The 22,962-nt window shown below is 34.8% G+C and overlaps 1 pseudogene; it reads left to right on the top strand.

Annotated features, from left to right (window-relative positions):
* Nucleotides 1-301: 301 nt before the first annotated feature.
* Nucleotides 302-22,652, top strand: LOC149564232 (stearoyl-[acyl-carrier-protein] 9-desaturase, seed specific, chloroplastic pseudogene; annotated as a pseudogene).
* The last annotated feature ends 310 nt before the right edge of the window (nt 22,653-22,962 follow it).

Genomic DNA, 22,962 nt, shown 5'->3' with positions numbered 1-22,962 from the left:
AAGAAGAAATAGAGTAGCAGATGTTGAAGCTACACAGAGACTGGCAATTGAAAGGAGAAAATGGAAGAAAGAGATGCAGAGTTCTAAAACTCAACCACCTTCATCCAAAAAATCAAACCCATTGGTTTAGAAGCTCATTAATGATGTGATGACTATTAAGAAACAACTCCTTAAAATGAACACTCATTATCAAGATATTCCAAGAAAATACCCAGACCAAAGTAGTTTTTAGGGAAAACAACTTACATTACCCTCAAGTCAACAAAGATTACAAATTGAAGCTCCACCTAGAAAAAATAACATGTGTGTTTTTCATGTTATGAATGATCATGAGGGAACTTCTTGCCCTGAAAATATTAGATATCAACAGCTTGAAGCAGAAAAAGTGGCATGCACTAATGTAATAATAGAAGAAGAATCTTCTAAGGAACCTGGAAACTCCATAAATTATTACCTTGAGTATGAATCTAATTTTGACAGGGGTAATGACATCTTATCAACCTTAGAAGAGGCTTCATGTTCGGTCTTGACTCGAGGGAAAAGAACCAAAGTAGCTGATACTCATGACAAAAATATCTCAACTCCTACTCAAGCCAAGGAACAAAGGGAAAAAGGAGAAAGTGAAGGTAAGTCATCACCTATTTTAACAACTACCCCTCAAATCTTAAAGAAAGTTGCTGATTCTGATTCCACATTTGACATTGTTGAGTTTTGTAAGACACCAAGGGTACAAATTTCTCCTATAGAATAGTTGAGAATGAATCCTAGTGAACTTAATAAGTTGATCGAATATGTTAATTAGTCATCTCTTGGCAAAGTAGCCAAACAGATCAATGAAGTCAAGGTTTCGGGAGGCAATGAAATAGTTGCTCAATAGAAGAAAGATTTTTCCAAAGACAAGAAATCAGAGACACAAAAATACCATAGTCAGGAAGAGGTAATTCAACCAGATCAAATTAGTCCTGAAACTTCTTATAACCAAAATCCTGATCCATTTTATGTCTCCCTCTTTTTACATGGCTTTAAGCTGAATAACTGCATCATAGATTTAGGGGCTTCAGATAATATAATGCCAGAAGTAGTAGCAAAAGCTTTGGATCTTCCTTTAACCAAAATATTTGGCAAATGTTATTCCATGGATTCAAAACAAGTACACTTAGTGGGTCAAATTAAAGAGGCCCAAGTATCATTAGCCGCTTACCCTCAGAAAAGGATTAAACTCAACATCCTGGTAGCGGATATCCCCACAAGCTATGGCATGCTTCTTAGTCAGACTTTCTGTCAAGATCTAGGAGGGGAAGTTAAGATGGATTGGTCTCAAGCTATGATACCTATTGGAAAGGAGAAAGTAACCTTATTACCTGAAACAAAATCCAAATATACAGTCTTTCCATTTGATGACCCCAAATCTCAAATTCTTTATCACGAAATTGATTTTGCTAATTATTTGATTCTATTTGAAGATGAGAAAATAGGTGAGAAATCATTAGAAGAAGACCTGCTATAGACTCTCAAGTTTGATGGGAGCTGTTGTTCAAATGGATTTGGAGCTGGTGTAGTCCTCATATCACCCGATGATCAGAAATTCCCCTTTTCTTATAAGCTTTCCTTTGAAAATACTAACAATATAGCTGAATATGAGGCCCTACTTCTAGGCATAGAAGAAGCCAAAAGAAGGAACATCAAGCTATTAAAAGCAAGACGAGATGCTGAGTTAATAGTGAAACAAGTTAAAGGCATGTTTTTAGTTAAAAACTAGAGACTAAAGCATTACAGGAATTGTGTATGGGATGAAATTGAGGGTTTTGATGCTTTTGCAATTGAAGCAATCCCTCGAGAACTGAATGACAAGGTAGACTCCTTGGTAGTATTAGCTTCTTTGTTAATTCCCCATTCTAATTTCATAAACAAGAAGTATTCATTGGAAATCATTCACATACCAAGTCTCCCTGATAATAATAATTCTTGGCAGGTATTTAAAGATGATGCTCATATTAATGCTTTCTTGCAAAGTGCTGAGAAGTTCTCTATGAACTATTTTGAAGGCTCAAATGTAGAATGTAGGGAATTTTGTCCTGATTTTCCTGATGAGAGCGAGGTGTTACAATTAAAAGGGAATGTAATACCTAAAGGCCTTGTTGAGCTTGAATTGTTTTTTGATAGGTGAGATACCTTCCTAGCTTCAAATGTAACATCTAAAGAGGATCCAAATGCTGATTATGAAAAAGTGAATCTGGGAGATAAACATAATCCCAAAATTATCAACTTGCTGTGATGAAGGTGAGAAAGTTAGATTCACTAAGCTCCTGTCAAAGTATATAGATGTCTTGCTTGGTCCTATGATGATTTGAAGACTTTCAGAAATGGTAAATTCAAGCACCATATTACTTTGAAACCAGATACCTCTCCTTTTAGGCAAAAATTGAGGACATATAATCCAAAAGTTTTTGATGCAATATTCAGAGAAATAGATAAGATGCTAAAAGCTTACATTATTTTTCTAATTCATCATTCCACATGGGTGGCAAACATAGTGCTAGTCAGAAAGAAAAACATAGAGATAAGGATTTGTGTTGATTTTAGAAACCTTAATCAAGCAAGTTTGAAAGATAACTTTGCTTTACCAATAATGGATCAAATCCTTCAAATAGTTGCTGGTTCAGAAATGATGTCTTTCCTAGATGGTTTCTCAGGTTATAACCAGATAGAAATAGCTGAAGATGATCAACACAAAATAACATTTACAATACCATGGGGAACCTTTGCCTACAAAAGAATGCCTTTTGGCTTAATAAATGCTGGTGCCACATCACAGTGTACCTTGATGATATGATAGTGTTTTCTAGAAGATAGAAGAAACACCTAAAGGATTTGAAAAAGTGCTCCAGAAATGTAGAGATCACAAAATTTCATTGAATTCGAAGAAGTCAATTTTTGCTGTGACTAAAGGAAAGTTACTTGGACACATGGTTTCAAAAGAAGGAATCAAAATTGTCCCAAAAAGAGTGAAATCCATCAAGCAATTATGTCTTCCTATCAATCGAAATGGCATTAAATCCTTCTTTGGACGGATCAATTTCCTGAGAAAGTTTGTACTTGATTTTGTAGAAACTGTTAAACCTATGGCCAAGCTACTCAGCCATAAGCAAAATTTCAAATGGGATGAACCAGCATCAAAAGCATTCAAAGAGGTAAAGGAAGCTATTGCTAAAGCCCCAACGCTTTTTCATCCTAATTTAAAAAAAGACTTTACATTGTATTGTTATGCATCTGAGCATACCATGTCGGGCATATTGCTCCAAAAGAATGACAAAGGGGAAGAGATGCCTATCTCTTTTATGAGTGTACCTCCGAAGAAACATGAGCTTAACTACTCTCTATCTGAAAAGTAAGCTTTTACTATTATAAAAGTAGTAAAATACTTTAGGTACTATATTTTTCATTCTCATTCTATAGTGTTTGTTCCATCCACCACGGTCAAGAGCATTCTCACGCAGCAAGATGTAGCAGTCAACAATTGGGCAACATGGGTAGCAAAAGTCCAAGAATTTGATTTGGATATCGGACCAGCTAAATTGGTTCGAGGATAGGGGTTGTGTAAGCTTATTGTAGAAGGTGAAAAAGAGGAATTATATCCCACCTACTTGTTTGTAAGTCTCAAATATGAATGGTATTCAGATATTGCTTATTTCCTGACATACAAAAGATGTCCTAATCATCTGAAAGGAAAGGACCGACGTAACCTTCAACTCAGAGTAGCCAAGTTTGTTATAATTGATGATATCTTATATAAAAGAGGTTTAGATGGTATATTTTTAAGATATGTTGATACCAACCAATAGGATAAGTTATTGAGAACCTTCCATGATGGAGCCTGCGGAGGTCATTTTTCATCAACAGTTACAACATTCAAGAACCTAAGAAGTTCCAACAGCCTTTTCTTCCTTTCTTGCAATGGCCAAAACAAATTGAGATGTTCCAACACCCATGTGAGTTGCCTACACATGGGAGGTATCTGCTACTCTTCTTACAATGATATTTCCCATTAAACTAGAGTCATTTGGCTGTGATGAAATAACCCTTGATCCCTTCATTAATAACCATATAACCAAAGTGGCCTAGTCCTCACTAAAAGTAGTACCTGTGAATTCTTTCCTATTTTGGTCTTGTAAGTCCAATTTATTTGAAACAAAATTAAAAAGTAGAGCATCTGCTATATCCCAATTGGGTAATAGTAAAATATTTGATGCTTTTACCATCTGCCTCCCCTCTTCAGGAGTTATACTTTGGAATTCTTGCAACATCTTTTCTTTTACCTTATTTTGCAAGGTTGCCTCCTCCAGCTTTGGATGCTCTGTTCTTAACTTATTACATCTTTCTTCAAATTTTCCTATGTTTGTTCTCCATGCAAACTGGTCAAAAGCTCTGGACTGAACAAAACTATCATTTGACAAAATTTTTTGACTAGCTTTCTCTATTATAAGGTCTAATTCCCTTCCTTTAAAATCTTCTACTATTAATTCTAAGCTTGGCATAGGAGGCTCTTGGGGGTTTCCTTCATCTATTTCTGCCTGGGTAATGAAAATTCCTCCTTGGGGCTCCAGTTATTCAATTTTCTCTCCAGTGACTTGTTCCTCTTCAATCCTTAGAGGGGATTGAGAAGGTGAATATTCCTCAATGTGAGGACCTTGATCTTTTATTATTTTTCACCTCTTAGGGGAGGGCTCAAGAGGTTTATCTTCCCAGACAACACTAGTGCATCCAAATATTTTTTTGCCTTTGTCCACAATGGTCTTCTTATTTTGAATGATAGTGTACCCTAGCCTTTTCTGTATAGTTAATTCCCTTGCCCCTAGATTGGGAGTGAATCCCAGTCTTCTCATCACGTCCTTAGCTTTATCTAGAAAAGAATTAATAAATTTTTTCTTTTTCTCATTCATAGCTTCCATTGTTGTAGGAAAAGTAATCATGAGCTTATTTATTCTATCTGCCTCTATAATGGCATTACCTAGAGGACTATAATTCTCATCAAAACAATGAATGAAATCCAAAACTCTTGAGAACACTCTCCATTTTTCTTTCTTGGTTTCCTGTTCTTGCAAGGAGAACTCATTTCTTATTATATCTTGAGGAAAATATGATTCGTGATCAATCATGCCAAGCTTGACCTTGTGCCTAAAGGCCAAGTTATATAATCCCTTAGTATCACAGAAATGGGGATGAGAAATAGCCATCTTGTACTGATCTAATATTCTATGCAAAGAAAGCCAATGCCCTTTTGTGATCACAAATTGATGGGCTACAGTGAAAGTGGGGAACATTGACACTCTTTGACTTTTCAACAAATAGGTTTCCTCTAATCCTCCTAGCTACCACAAAAATTCAGCTACTCCTACATCTAAAGGAACTTGGTAAGGTAACACATGAAGAGTACCTCTGAAACCATAAATTCTAAAGATAGTTGAGATTGAATATGGGATGATGTCTCCCCAATTATGTGAAAGTTTCAAACCAATAGGATTGTCTAGGGGCCTAATAAGACTTGCCAATGCCTTGGGTACTTTGGGATTATCACTTAATAATAGGCACCTCAATTTGAAAGCATAGCACCTATCAAACCTGACAAAACTAGCCTTTTCTACTTCCCACATCATATCTACACTCCATACCTAGATTGGCAATGCTTCCCCATCCCGTTCTCTATTTAATTTCATTTCTTTACCAAAATATGTTTCTCCTTTGAACAAAAACATATGCATTAACAATGAATAGTGACCAAAAATTTTCTCCACCTTGCCCATCACAATCCCAACTAGGCCATTGTGAATTTCTTCCACTAAATAAGAGACAAAATAAAAAATAATGTCCACACCAAAAAAGGAAATCTAAGTGATCATGTACATAAAACCTACGGGCATAAACTCCTCTTCATCTTAACCAAAAACTCTACATAGAGTCCTGTATGCCTCCACAGCCTTGGTATTGAAATATGCCCTTTTGAATGGTTCCTTGGAGGATGCTGTTATTGCTAGAAAATTTCCAATTTTTCCTATATGTGCATTTTGTGCATCCTTCTTGACTGCATCCTTCTTTGACATATATTCATTTTCTAACTCTTTTAGGTCATTGGGAACATGATAGTCTGTCAGAGGCCCTAAACCAAATACCTGTCAAATTTCCTCTGGGCTAATTATGATTAGTATTTCACCATCAATCCTTCTCACCACTCTAATTGCTGGATCATAATTTTTTGTAACAACCTCGAGGAGGTCATTATCCATAAAAACACTTGGAATAGTAACTTTCCCAAATCAAAATTCCAAATATTGGCATGTGGGGCAAATGAGTTTCTTTTTAAAAATCATTTCTTGAATAAAGAAAGACTAGTTTGAGAAGTTTTGGCATCCCGGATCCAGTTCCCCTTATCATATAACCCATATACGATTTTGAGCCTAGGGTTTAACGAAGTTAACTTTTTAACTTGCACAGTTTTAATGGTAGATTCATGGAGCAATTCAAGCAAGTCATCGTGGATATTTCTAGCCAAATAATCCTTCTACTTGGAGAATACCTTCTTTGGAGGCATATTTACTACAATTTGTAGAAAACTTAAAATGCTACAGAGAAAATAGAACATAGGAACTTACTTAACCTTTTTCTAGTTCTGCTCTATAACTCTGTAATGTTTTGAGTGCAAAAAGAAATTGTTTCACGTTTCAATCAACCATAGCACCATTTTTTTGCTAATTTCTTCTATTTAGAAAACTTGAAATCTTGTTCGTGTGAAATTAAAATGGTGAGATCTTCTACAATATACTCTATTTTTTTACTTGCACGTGAAGCTTTTATTCCTCATAAATGAACTATAAGGGAAACATAGTGGCACCACCTTCTATGTTTAAATTCAGACCATTGATCTTAGAAAATCCAATAATCTAGGAGCAAAAATAGGGATGACTCATTTTTCACTTGACATGTTGGTAGTCAAATCAATGATAACTCTCCACCTGAACCTTTTCTTCGTTGCTATCATTTACAACTAGACCCACTAATCCTTGAGGACACATGTCGCTTAATTTCTATCTTGCTATACATAAAGAGTGACCATATTGTGTATGCAATATAGTGACAACCATTGATTTTATCTTGATCAAACAAAGGATGTTTGATTCATTACTTATTAAAAATGTGATGGGCCCCCTATCCATTTGCTTTACTTTATATGTCACTATCCTTAACATTTGAGCAACTCCCCATAGCGATGAAGAGATAGCAGTAGATTTGAACTTGATCTAAAGACGAGGAAAAATGCATTAGAGCTGTATAAATTATGGTGAGTCCCATAGTCACAATGTCACATTGGGTAAACAATGCACAACTTCTCATAGAAACTTAGTGATGATCATTGATTTGATCTTTGATCCAATGATCACAATCTTTCATCTCACTTCTAACTTGGGCATGGGTCCATGTTACTAATGATGTGGGAATGTCTTGTCAAGCTCGCATGTAACTTAATATTCTAATCCTAGCTGTAACACCACTTGATTTGGGTCCCACCATATGCACATTTTCAGGCTAGGCACTATGTCGCTACCGATGAGGTGCAAAGATTTTTTGGTTGCAACATAGCAACCTCTGGCACTCTTAAAATTTTTGGTGCATACGTGTTTCTAGTAGGATGCCACCATGTCTAGGAAATTATGTGGCTCATTTCTGATGAAGTAGACATTGGGACCCACCTCTTGGAATTTTTGCTATATTTCCTAGTTTTTGTCAAGGTGCTATGTTGTTAATGGTGGGATTCTTTCATTTGTTGATAGCAACATAGCGACCTCTTTAAGGCTTTAGAGATTCTAGTGCCGAGAAATTTTTTCCACGTTTGCCATCATTACCACAATCAATGCTTCTGACAAAGAAATAAAGTCACATGACCAAATTTAATGATAGGAATTTTGATGCTCGTCTGTTTCATAATCTCCCATTTTTCTCAATTTTTGGCAAGGCACTATGTCGCTATCGATGAGATCCATTATTTTTCCAATTGTGACAAAGTGACCTCATGAATACAAATGAAATTCGGTGCAAGGAATATCTCTATTTTTAAAACATGATTATGATAATTAATACCTCTAACATAGTAATAAAAACATATGTCCACAATATCATTTAGGAACTTTTATGGTCACCAAATTTTTCAAAAGCCATCATCTTCTATATTTTTTTGTTAAGGCATTATGTTGATACCAATAGGATATAAAATTTTCCAACCATGACATAGCGACTCATTGGAAAAATTGGATTTCAATGACGCCACTTGCGCTTCATTAGATTTGGTTCCTTTTCAATTCTGACAATTCTAACATGAAACATGTGACTGAGACCTTTTAAAATAATGAAATTTTTTAGTCGTTGAGCCTCCACTTCACAACACCATTGTCAATTTTGTGGCAGTTGCTATCATTAAAACACTTTCATCTTCACATAGTGATGACGCGATAGCTATAGATCTTGTAAAGATCGGATGGTGTGAAAAAAAATGGTAAGGGCGCATGAAAGATTGTAAATGGATCAAGGAATATTCAAAATTTGAAAAGCTTCATGCTCAAATAAATTCAAAAAAGAATGCAAGACTTAGGGTTTGACAATTTTTTCAAAGGTTATTAAAACTGCAAGGCTAAAGGACCAAACCCCAACAAGCAAGTAATGGATCCAATTCTAATTTTTTATTCCTGAAGACTATAAATATTTACTTTGTAAAAAATTAGACCAATAGTAGTTATGTCTAGGGATGATAGACTGACCGAGTCTATGTAAGAATCTAGAATCTATGGTAGAATAGACCACAAACCTGACTTTCCTTAGAGCCTGACACAACTGAGAGAGTAACAACCACAGGGAAAAAACTATGTATAGGAAACTAAACAAAGACCAAATGATTTACAATTGTATAGAAAAACCCTAGAATACTATTCATGGAAGAAATAAGTATTTTTTTAGGAAAAATACCTCTTCAAGAACTATCCATGAACTGGCAGTTCAAGAACATTGTTTGACAAATCCTTGAGAATATAAGTCTTCTTCCCAAGTATTTTCATTCAGATAGGGACCTAACCATATAGGAACTTACCATGTTTACCTCTATCCTTAATCTTGGCATTCCACATAAGGACTAAATCTCCATCTTCAAATTTTTTACTTACTATCCTTTTATCATAAAGTTCTTTGACTTGTAGTTGCAACTTCTGATTTTTGATTGATGCTTCTCTCTTGGTTTCTGCTAGTCCTACAAGTTCATCCAACCTTTCTTGCATGTCATCTATGATATCTTCATCATACAACTAGATGTAATTGTAAAGTCCTACCAAGTTATTCTAAGGTTTCCTTGCCTAGATTCCATAAAAAATATCAAAAGACGCTACACCAATGGATTTCTTCACAGTCACCCTATCGAACCATATTGCTAACTGCAACTTGGAATCCCAGGCCTTCTTATTATCATCTAGGGTCCTCTTAATAACCTTTGACAAGCTTTTATTTGTGGATTCAACTTGTCCATTTACTTGTGGATGATAAGGATAAGATATTGATCTTGTTATTCTATATTTATCACAAAATTTTATAAATTCCTCAGATTTGAAGCACATTGCATTATCTATTACAATTTTCTGTGGGCAACCAAATCTTGAAATGATGTTGTTGACAAGAAAATTATTTATAACCTCACTAGTTGCATTTCTTGTTGGAATTCCCTCCACCCATTTTTTGAAGTAATCAGTAGCAACTAATATCTAGGAATAGCCAGTGCTAGATTTAGGAGAGATCTCACCTATGAAATCCATAACCCATTGCTGAAATGGTGCTTGAACCTCAACTAAGTTAATGGAGTATTACCTGAGAATTTCAATTTTTTTACAAACCTTTGACAAGCATCACATTTCTTAACCATGATTTGAGCATCCTTAAAAAGGGATGGCCACCAGAATCCAACTCTCATTACCTTGCGTGTAGTGGTCTTGGCCATATAATGTCCTCCACAAACTCCAGAATGCATTTCATTCAAGACTTCTTTTTCCTTTTCTTGATCAACACATTTCAGTAACTCTCCCTTAAAATTTCTCCACCATAAATTGTTTCTAACAATTATGTATTTGATGGCTTGTAACTTAGCACTCCTCTTCTCATTATTAGTCAGATGGAAAAGGGCTTCCATGTTTTGTAGATAATGAATAACATTAGTATAACATTCACAGTGATCCATCTCACAAAAATCAGATCTTAAGTCATCTAACACTCTATTTATCTAATTAGCATCCAAATTAGATTGAACCATAAGCTTAGCTAATCCTTGACCTCTTACTAGTTTTGTTATCTATATTTCAATATTAAATTCTTGGATCCTATTAATCCACATGCATCTTCTAGTTGATACTTCTTGTTGAGAAAAAATGTCCTTTACAACAACACTTTGTACAAATGCAATGACAATGGCACCTACCAAATAACATCTAAAAGCCTTAACAACTTTCACCAAAGCATATGCTCATTTCTCATTTATCTCATATTTCAGTTTAGTAGGCTATAATGACTTCCTAAAGAATGCAATTGGCTGTTCATATCCTTCCTCATTCTTTTGCAACAAGACTACAACTACAGTATGGAAAGATGCAAAAGAGAATATGTGCATTAGTTTTGTGTAATCTGGAGTCCTAAGGACTGGAGCATTCTTTATGGTAGTTTTAATGTCTTGAAATGCTTGTGAAGGTTCACCATCCCAGTTAATAGTAGCTCCTTTCTTGAACATTTTGAAAATAGGTCTACTAATCTTAGCAATGTTTGTAACAAACCTCCTTAGAAAGTTAACTTGCCCAAAGAAAGATTCTATTCCTTTCACATTTTTTGGCTTAGGCACCTTATCAATGGCTACCACTCTTTTAGGATCTATTTTTATGCCATCTTTTGACACTATATGTCCCAATAATTTTCCTTCAATTACCCTAAAAGTACACTTCTTTGGGTTTAATGACACTCCATATTCCAAGGCTTTGATAGAAATCTTCTCCAAATGCTTATAATGGTCTTCATCCCTTTTGGAGTAAGTTGTAAGGTCATCTTGGTATACAACCATGAATTTATTGATATACCCATTGAAAGCCACTGTAAGGGCCACACTAGCATCCTATTCTAGATCATGATGAAAGAAATATGATTAGGAGTTAATTAGGTCATGATGGAAATTTTTGTTACTAATAATGAGGTATGCGACCCTATTAGAGGCTAATGTAGATTTTGTTTAATATAAGATTGATACCCTATCTAATAACATGAGGATAATAAGATAACACCACATGAAAATGAGACTCAAAACGTTCAAGCTAAGAACTTGGTCACAAGATACAATGTGCGACCCACCAAGTGAATAGGAAAGATAAATAGCATTCATTCTACTAAGAACAACTATGAGCATAGATTAAGATGACATTAAGACATATGGATATGTTTGGAAAATTAGTTTTAAACTGTTATGACATAATTACTGAAACATGCTAACAGTCTGAGAAATTAACCCTAGGGGCACACAGCTAGACATAAATAGTTTCAAGTAATAATATCAACCATCAAATAATAATAACAACAAATACAAATCTAGGTATTCAGAGAGTAACAAATTTTGAGCAAACAACTTAGTACCACTAACATTCTTCATGTTTCAAGCTGGCTTGAGCCCAAAAAAAAAAAATTAGTTGTGTTTTGTCTCGGAGAAATGTGGCATGACATTCTTGTATCAGAGCTGAGTTATACAACACTGGGCATTAATGAGTCCACAAATGAATGTACCATTGAAGTTATCGTAATATCATATTATAAATATGAAATAGGCCTTCTAGGAAATTGGTTTATAATTGTAATTAAGTTGAACACCCTAAAAATGATAACAGTAATTGATCGATGTAATAATTTAGAACTAATAAGGATTAAGATATGATAGGATATCACCTTGACCCTACAAAAATCTAAGGTTCGTTGAATTTTATGTACCCCACTAATGGTTGTGGCACTTAGAGATTTTCAAGCTCGGCACTCGTGGAAACATTCCTTCTTAAATGATACCAACATTTAGGGTTGAATGGATGGTAACTTATCTTGATGGTGTCTAGGTATTGGTAAGAGCTCAAAACCCCTTGAAATGTAGATCCTAGTCCTTCGTGAAACAAAATACTCTTAAATGGGGTAAACAAGAATGACAAGAAAGAAAGTTTATAAATTGTGACTAAGAAACCCCCCCCACTTGTGGTATAGGGATGCAATGACTAATATGTTATACAATCAAGGGTAATATTTTGTGCCATGATTGTCTTGATGTAGACTCCATATTGAGGTGGAAGTAATTACATATGAAGGATCCCATTGGAAGTAATACTGATGGGATAAGCCTCCTACTTGATAGGCAAGGGATAATTAGAGATAACGCACAAAAAATAATCATACATATGGAAGAAAGTAACACAGGATATAACTTAGTTTTTCGAGTTCATGTATTTTCCACTCAAAGAGGAATTGCCACCCTTGTGACACCATCATATGAGGATGGGCAACATGACTGTATAGACTCACTAGTTGGGGTAGCTCGAAGAGCATGAAGGCTCCTCAACAATAATCAGTGAAACTTGCAAACCAAGTGTCTGCTCAAATGATGTCATTACTCAACAACACTTTGCAACTCAGTGAAAAACTATGACTCGATTATCACCATCTTTTCTGGACAACACTATAGCTCAAAAGATACAAAAGCTTGACAAGACTGAATAGTCCTCATCATATCAATGATATCTAAAGTAAATTTAGGCTAACATGAGATTGAATGATGAAACCATTCTTAAAAATATTGATAAATTTGAATAATGTTCAAGGAAGGTGTGACAGAGTTATATGAGATAAACCCATTGATCTTTCTTATAGCAACCTAACCTATCATAATCTTACTCTTGTATGAAGGATCACCTCTTTAATTTGGCTAAAAATCTTGGCCCTGGACTACGTTTGACGATTCTTGATAGTAACAGGTAGGTAGGTAAGGAAACATAAGAAATTAAGGAACTAAATATCTAAGAATTGACAATTCCTTAAGTAACAAGGGGGTGAATTACTCTCTTGACCTATTCTTAGGAAGACTAGAAATACAAGGGAATCATTTTGCATACTTTTGAGTTACCACGTAGGCCTAGGACAACCTTGCCTCTTCCTTTCCTCAGGAAGACCCAGGTATGACCATATTGCTTTTAAGAATTTGAATTGTGGTGAATTGTTGTTGTTGTTCTTGATGTTGCACTTTTGGAACGTTCATTTATGATGGTTTCTTGGTATGGTTCCCTTTGCCTCGGGACATGACTTGTTGAAATGAAAGATTTACCATTGTGGCCACACTTATGTTTTAATTGTGATTTTACTTATTTTTATTTTTATTTTTGAGGCATTTTTCTATGAGAGTGTTGTATGATACCTTTAAGTCAGTCATATCAGGGAATATCATGGATGAACATCACGAAAAAATTAGAATATCACCCTTCCATTCATTATGAGTTATGATTTCATTTAACCCTATAAACTTGGAAATACCTTGACTCTTGAATGAATATACTTCAATTTCACGCTATGCTGAGGACTTTATGTAAAGATACTAAATGTGATAGACCTATAAAGACTGAAAGCTTAGGGATACACCATGCTATTCTGAACTAATACTTAATAAGTATATCCAACTAATAGGATAATGATCAAAGCTCTCAATTTGGATGAAACCAAAAGAATACTGTAACTATCAAGTGTTAGAAACTGAGAACTTGTAAGGGGATATTGGATGTTAAACCCAATTAATTTTTGGAGATTTATGGAATGTATCAACCCTTCCTAATAAATTGATGTTGGAATTATCATCATAAGCCTTGTCAATGTTGAATTGAGGGAATGACTCGAGTCAGTAAGAACTACTGAAAACTATGATGACAATGGTAAATGGATGGTCACCCAAACAAGACATAGCATATAAGATCCCAAGTTGTCAAAAAATAGAAAGCAAACCCTAAAAGAAGAATAACTAAGCGAGAGAGAGGAGAGTAAGTAAGTATGTCGACTAAGGTGCAACATAGGAGGATAAGTAGCTCTGACCTATAAATGGTAATGAAACTGAATAAACAAGTTGACAATGACAAAGGTAAGGAGAATACGCCATGGAATGACTAAACTAATAACCAAAGAAGTATAATTACATAATTAGCTATTGAATATATTATTGTGATGAACCATTCTTAAGAGACTAGGAATTTTGCAATGGGTCTATATATTCTACATATAACAACAACTGCCCTACCTACTTCATAAGTATATCTATATTGGGTATTGGTAGGAACCCTAACTTGAAAAGGAACTCGAACCAACCAATGGTGGGTTGATCAAGTATTCCTCTATAAGCTATGGGATAATATTTTATAAGTCTATTTTCTGATTTTATGTGAGATTGTTAGGAATATGAATTGATTTTAAGGCAAGGCCCAAGTGGAACAATCATATCAAATCAAGGTAAGCCTTCATGTGACAGTTACGTCCCAAAATGCAAAAGACTTCCAGGAGGAAGTCGAGAGCTAGGGTGGGAGGATGTAAGGCCCACACTAACATCCTATTCTAGATCCTGATGAAAGAAATATGATTAGGAGTTAATTGGGTCATGATGGAAATTTTGGTTACTAATAATGAGGTATGGGACCCTATTAGAGGCTAATTGTAGATTTTTTTTAATATAAGATTGATACCCTATGTAATAACATGAGGACAATAAGATAACACCACATGAAAATGAGACTCAAAACGTTCAAGCTAAGAACTTGGTCACAAGATACAAGGTGCAACCTACCAAGTGAATAGGAAAGAAAAATAGCATTCATTCTACTAAGAAAAACTATGAGCATAGATTAAGATGATATTAAGACATATGGATATGTTTGGAAAATTAGTTTTAAACTGTTATGACATAATTAGTGAAACATGCTAATAGTCTGAGAAATTAACCCTAGGGGCACAACTCATAATGAGATAAAAGAACCTTGTTAGAATTACTACTTTAGTCGGTTGATTTGTAAGGATGCTAGTAAACAATATGTAACTAACGATGTTCACTTAAGACATATATAGTAGGAATTCATTTTACATGTTATAGTGATTTAATGGATATGACTTGATGTTTCATTGTTAAGATGGACAAGGATTGTGATGAAATTTAGGACGATAATTTGTTATGATTAGAAAGATTAAAGTGATGCATATCGTGATGTTTCAATGTTTTGAATATTTCAAGAAAATAATTATATGGAAGCTAATTGTATATGTTAATTCAAATTATGTGATAGAGGATCATTCTGCATTTATCTGTACATATTTTTATATTATTTCACTGAGCTACTGATGTTTAAGTTGAGTGTGTAGGAAAGTTGAACCATGGAGATTAATGGGGAAACAAGGTTCAATCTTATGTGAACATAGTAAAGCCAAGGCGAATCTTGGGAAGATTCTAAACCTCGTTGTATTGTGTTTCTCTTGTAATGTGATTGTGCATGAGTGTTATAGTCAGAGAGCATAATTAATTAGAGACATGTCATCGTGATGTGTAAAGTGTTTTAACATGTGCATGTGTGTGTGTCATTTGACACTTGTATTGTTTATGTGTAAATGACATGTCAAATAGGATTCTTTGGCATGAAGTCACTTAACCTAAGCCTATTCCTCATTGCAAAATCAATTAAACCACCTTGGAAAGTGTTAGGAAGAGTCACCCTCTTGACGGAATTTAAGTTATCAAATGACGGGAACTTTAGAGAGCCTAAAGTGTTTCCCAAGTGTTAATTTTGTGAAAATAAGTTACCTACATATTAATAGTATGGGTTAGGGGTTTAAATATAATCATAAGTGGGTCTAGGGGACCTAGGGGACCCTCAAAAATAGTCATTTCCAAGCCAATTCGAAAATTATATTGTCACATGACTTCTTCCCTCATTACACCACTTGGTTAAGTTCTCATTGGTGGAAAGAAACAAGAAAGTAAGAGGGGTAGGTGAGGATGAAAGTGAAGGTCTTTATAGGGAGCTTGTGCCAATCTTGGGGATTATCCACCCACTCTCTAATCTTAGAGACAGACAGGGATTGGAAAGGGGAAGTTTGGAAACCAAGCAAGAAGAAGTCTTCATTCCATTGCCATAGCTTGTAAGCAGGTTAGTGCTTCATGCCATGCTTTCTTTATATCTTATAGCTGAAATGGAAAATTGTAAGAGTGCCTTTTGTAGGATTGTTCTTGGGATTCTTATGTTGTGTTGTATTGTGAGGGTGTGTTTTATTCATGAAATCTCTTGGGGTTCCTTTAAAATTTTCTTGTGTTGTTTGATTGTTGAAATTTGTTCATGGGTGTGAAGGCTTCACTCACCCTTGGGAGGGAAGAGAAAGCCTTGGGTGAAGGGTTTAGCTGGGCTTGAGATATAGTTGAGAACCTTGGAGTATGGCCTCCATTGTATGCCATATGTTTTCATAATTGTTATGGACAGTAAGGAGAGTGATGGTGTGGTAGGAAGGTTGATGAAGTATGGAAATTTAAGAATGCTTTGGTTGATGGTAGTAGGATTTGAGGATGGCTATGAAAGCCTTGAAAGGGCATTAAAACTTGTTGTTTGTGAAAGCCCCAAAAGGGCATGAAAACTTGTTACTTTGTGAAAGCCCCGAAAGGGCATGAAAATTGTTGTTATAGCTTTGGTATGTTACGACAAGTCTCCTAATTGAAAGCCCACCTTCACCCAAATGTTATGATTCCATTTTTCGATCATTGTGCAAACCTTGGTTGGGGTTGTAAATGTGTTATGTAATGTTGTGATCTTGTAAACTCTTGTTGCTGTGATGTTGTTTGAATGCATCTCAATTGAGCCTTGTTTCCCCTAGTGCGGGGGTGGTCTCCTAGAGGCCTAGGTTGGGTGGTGAGCATCCATGGTTCTTCATCTTGTCTCTTATTGCAGGTACTTGTTTGGAGTCTTGGATAGTAGGAAGATGTGGAGACATGCCTTTGCATAGTAGAGAGAATACTATTGTATTTATTGAAATGGTGGTTAAATTTATCTTGTTATGTGAATTCCATTTAATTGGGGAAGTGATATTATCACTCTCATGCATATTCCAATATGAGAGAGACTATTAAACATCAAGTCTATAAAGGTCTTACATTATGTATCCTGTTAAGATGATATCACCACCCTAGTTGATGTTAGTGTTTGTGTTGAGTGTGTGATTGAAAGGAACATAAAAAAAGAATTATTGCTTAAATGTTGCCAAACCACGTGGTTAAACTTATTGAAGGAATAGAAAATTTGTATCAGAATATACATTGCATGAAGAATAGGAGGTATCATTTGTTATATTTACATTTCCTCAAGTTCTTATGAATGATTCAAATACATTTGAGTTCATCTTGAAATTATATCAAGTGTAGTCTATGTTGAAAAGATAATGATTCAATGATCATGATTGAAATATCAACAATAAATTAGAGTATTTGAGGCTTCTAGATTTGCATGCAAAAGTTGTATTGCCTTACAAATAAAAGCATTGTATTATACGTTTGAGAGTAATTAGGATAGTTGTAATTTCCAATGATAAATTCCAGTATGGAATAATCCATAAGATTTATAAAGTAATGGTAAATTATGTTAGTCTTCAAATAAGCATGCATATAGAAAATGAAATTGGGATGAAACAAAAAAATAAAAACTTAAGAATCTCAAACATAAGAGCAAATCCTGTAGGTGCATAATTGGTCCTCTGGAAAATGTATGGAAGAGGAAATAAATCTTTTCCTAGATTACAAATCAATATTTAATTCAAGGAATGTACTTAAAATTTGGTGTTTGACATATTAATAGAATAATACATAGAATAAAATTTAGTAATTAACAAGGTTCAAGTCTCTTACCTTATTTATGAGACATGACCTTCTTGGATCTTGGAATTGTTTAGAAAATAGTATAAAAACATTCAATTAGTAATCTAAACTATGCCTTTAGAATAAGGCTAGTACCTTAGGTCCCACCTACCTACCATGAGATAAGTGGCACATGACATGGAGAACTAAAATAAATATATATTCATCCATCAACATTTACTAGCAAACCTAGCGCTCAAAAAAAAAGGGGACAAATTTAACATAAAATCAGATCAACATATCCCCATACCTTTCCACCTTGAGCCATGTAAGGCGCACCCTCTAGAACCCAAGGCACTGGCTAGGAAAAGTGCAGATTTTTAAGTAGTAAGCCAAACACATGTTGCAAAAATCAAGCCTTATTTAATAGTATCTTGTCAGATGCTTATGTGTACAAAACTAATCTCCCATTACTATTACTTGGTGCCCCTAAGTGTTGACCATGGGAAAATGACCTTTTATTGCATTCCTTGGGGCTTGCAAAACTTGCTTGGGAGAAGTAGCATGTGGGGTAGAGTTGTGTAGGTATTAAGGTAGATTAGGCGTGTAGAGGTAGAAATAAAGTTAAGATTTGGACAAGTGTTGTATTGGATTAAATATGGATAAGTATTAGTTTAGTTGGATAAAATACAATTGAGAAGTAGAGTTTGTGTTTTGAATTAAAAACATTTTGGAATTAATATAGGTATTTAATATATACAAAGTTATGCTTTATTTAAATTTCTTCATGTAAGTAAAAGATAAATGTTTATATTAATTATTTTCCACATGGATGATTGTAATGACAATAATGACAATATTAATAAAATAAATGTATATATATATATATATATATATATATATATATAATAAAGTAATTAAATACAGTATGTTGATCAAATATGAATTCCTCATGACTGATAGAGAAAGGGTTAAATTAGTGGAGGGAAGCAGTAGTGACCATGAGATATATGAGAATATAGTTTAGAAAAGTTAAGTAGGATTCAATAGGGTAGTTGATCGAGTTAGGTATATATATAGATACTGGTATAGTTATTATATTGTAGTAGAAATTTTTAGCAAGGAATTTAGGATCATGTTAGCCCTTCAAAGGGTTGGAGTCAATTGTTCAGATAATTAGCATTTATTGTGAACGTTAGTGGAGTTAGTAAAACTATTAGCTCTCAAATTGGAGGATCTAAAATTTATTCGCATTTAAGTTAACAAATCTTGTTAAGGTATTGATTCCTAATTAAGCTTCCAATTGATTTGACTTTATAATAGTAGTTCATGAAAATAAGATCTAGTCAGTGGCAAGTAAGAAATTAATTTACATATATGTATAATATCAAAGTGATATACATAAATAGTTTCAAGTAATAATATCAACCATCAAATAATAATAACAACAAATACAAATCTAGGTATTCAGAGAGTAGAAAATTTTGAGCAAACAACTTAGTACCACTAAGATTCCTCATGTTTCAAGCTGGCTTGAGCCCAAAAAAAAAAATTAGTTGTGTTTTGTCTTGGAGAAATGTGGCATGATAGCCACATCCATAGCCCTTTGAAAAGTGGCACCAATATTAATCAATCCAAATGACATTCTCACATATAGATATGTTCCCTAGGAAGTTGTAAATGTTGTCTTAAACTTCTCTTCTTCTTTCACTAGAACTTGATTGTACCCTGCGAACCCATCCATCATGGACATAAGTTCAAACCTAGTGATTTGCTGCAATATAGCTTCCATGTTTGGCAACCCATAATTATCTTTTAGAGAAGCAATGTTCAAATTTTTGAAATCCACACACAGTCTGATATCTCCATTCTTTTTCGTAATAGGTACTAGATTTGAGACCTGTTGCCTAACTTTAACTCATCCATTTTTTTTGGCAATATTGGTCATATCAAGTCAGTCTAGTCAGTCTTGAGTCTAGGTTTAATTCGTTATAGGTAGGCAATCTTTGCCGGGTTCCCCTTCAAATTGCCTTCTTCTTTTCAAGCCAGGTGGGTTATTTGGAAGCCCTGTCATGATGAGTAGGTGATAGATCCCAACCCGGTAAGGATATTATGCTCCCATTGATAATATCTTTTAGATGGAATGCTGATTGAAGTCATGATTCTTGGACAGTCATAAGGAATCAGAAAAAGTTTCTTTATTTGAGTAATGCAGTGGAGAGCTTTAGTGGAAAATCTTCAAGATTGCAAGAGGCTAGTGGCATTGAGAGATCTAATGATATGGTATTCTAGTGTGGAAAATGCTACTCGAAATGAAATTTACAATCTTCTTGTGTTGCAGGAGGAAAGATGGATGATATTAATGTGATAGTGGTGATGGTGGTTAATACACAAGCCTTTTTCATTGAACTCGGTTTGCTTTTACTTGACGAACCCACTAATCACCTTGATCTACATGCAGTTTTATGGCTAGAAATATATCTTTTAAAATGGTCAAAAAATTTAATTGTCATCTCACATCCAGGCTTTCACTGACAATTTTCATTACAATGCTAAAAGAGCATATCCTGTTCAATCAAAAATTAAGGAACTAATTATGAAATCTGCATGCAACAAAGGGAGTGTTATTCTAGAGGTTCGAGATGAATCATAGATTGATCAACTAAACATGATCACAAAGATAGAAGGAGGGAGTGAATATCCTTGTTTTCGCTGTAGTTTTTGCTCACTTCGACCACATCTGTTGCTTTTCTATCTATGGATAGTGTTTCTATTTCTGCTTCAGCTTCTGCATCTACTAAAGAAACTACAACTAATGTCACCAAGCATACTTATGCCTCCATTCTTCAGGCATCAAAGACAAAGAAAAAGGCTTCACCTTCTATCACTTCACAATCTTACCAAGCACCATCACATAAGCCTATTGTTGTAGGTTCAGAGCAGCAACCCACAACAAGCCATTTAACTCAAATACTCAGAGGGTGTAAATTGAAATGGAGAGAATTATATGCCTCTTGATTAGTTAACGATGATGATATGGGAAGGATAATATTTGAGCCTTGAAACTAATTCAAGAATCTATCATGAGAGTTGAATTTATTTAGGTTGGTCCACTCTTGATACTATCGATTGATGTAGCAATGATGCCCTTAGAAGATGTATTATGCACACAGAATCAAGATTTTAGATGCAAACTATGAAATGATGAATAGGAAGAATTGTAGCATATAGTTGTAGCTCTTGAAGTTATAAACATATAAGAAACACCACCGCAATTGCTTTTATGGAAAAAAGATCTAAAGAAGATGGAAAACTTGGTTGTCACATCGAGAACTAAAGAATGTTTCTACCATAGAATATAAGATCTACTACCAATCATTCATCATAGCTGATGATATTCAAGGCATATAACATCATGAATTAAAATGTGGCACTGTGATCAATGAGTAGTGACCAAATATGGTGCAAGATTTGTTGAATAGCATTGGTTATTAGTCTAAGCATGGTCTGCCATCACTGAAGCATTAATTCAATGGGACAAGGAAGTTTCAAAATGATTTTACTTCTAGTATTATCATTGTCATCACTCCCCAACCATACAAAGCATACAATGGAGGAACCCAAATCGATGTTGGGGACAAGAATTGAGGTCTTAAATCTGTTGAACAAACAAGAAAATAGTTGAAGAATATGTCTAGACTTGATCCTCGAGATGGAAATAGTCGCAAGGCCAACAAAGATCTTGAATGGAGACAGCTTGTAGAAATCTTGAGAAATGATTCTAAGATCTCAGAATGCAGGTCTTGGAGTGGTTTGGAATACAACAAAAATGGAAGCTAGATCAATTGTTGCAATATTTGATCTTGGTATAGTTGATCTTGCGGTGGTAGAGGGTGCCAAAACAACAAGTGCTTCACGTGTTATTGGCATTGACATTGATCCCAAGAAGTTTGTGATTGCTACAGATTTTGGAGTCACAGAGTTTGTGAATCCCAAAGATCATGATAAACCCATTGAGAATTCTTGGCAGACATAAGACTCTTCGCTCGATCCTACTTTTGAGGCCTTTATCGATGATGTGAAAGAGTTACAAGAGCAGTCTCATGAATTATTGGATGATTACTTAGTTTGTCTAGTAAGAGATATGATTTTCAAGGAAGCATCACCGACTTATCAGACTATGCTTAACACTTTAGATGGGGTGCGAGATGAGAGCGGTGCCAGTCCCACATCCTAGGCTGTGTGGACTCATATGTGAATAGCTGAAGAGAACAGAAATGATGATCTTCTCAATAAGTATCTTTACTTGTGTGGCCATGTGGACATGAGACAGATTGAAAAGACCATACAATATCTCATTGGATTAGGAATGGATCCTCAAACAGAAAATAGTCCTTTTCTTGGCTTTTGCACACATCTTTCCAAGACAGGGAAATGTTCATATTGCATGTTAATACTGCAAGATCTACCAAAGATCATGGTGATCTCAAACTAGCTAGCTCAAATATGTGGAAGTATTGCTGCAGATGAGAAGCGCCATGAGACTGCATATACTAAAATAGTTGAAAAGTTGTTGGAGATTGATCTTGATGGCATAGTCATAGCTTTTGAAGACATGATACGAAAGAAGATTTCTATGTTGGCCCATTTGATGTAAGATAGGCATGATGATAATTTGTTTGAACATTTTTCAGCTGGTTCATGAAGGAGCAGTAGCTGGGGAAGATGTGACATGCTATCTCCAAGTTCCTGTCTATTGGTGAAAGTCTGTTCATTTCACTTTCTTTAAGGTGAAACATATGGAGAGATAGATGAAGAGGCATAGTCCTTTTTCTTTTTGTTTTGAAAGTGGTCTCCAGTCCTTTTAGATTCTGGAATTCATAACATTTCACATTCCCATAAGGGGCATATGCTTGGGATTTTTATATAAGTTGTTGTAAAAGAAACAAAAAGGGTTCATTCTTTTCTACATACGGTTAGAGAGCTGGAGTAGAGAAGGGGTAAATTGTTGATGT

The sequence above is a fragment of the Cupressus sempervirens genome, chromosome 4 (genome assembly GCF_028749045.1).
Source record: "Cupressus sempervirens isolate cs-2001-9-10 chromosome 4, ASM2874904v1, whole genome shotgun sequence".
Lineage (NCBI taxonomy): Eukaryota > Viridiplantae > Streptophyta > Pinopsida > Cupressales > Cupressaceae > Cupressus > Cupressus sempervirens.
This window is presented reverse-complemented; position numbering and strand designations above follow the sequence as displayed.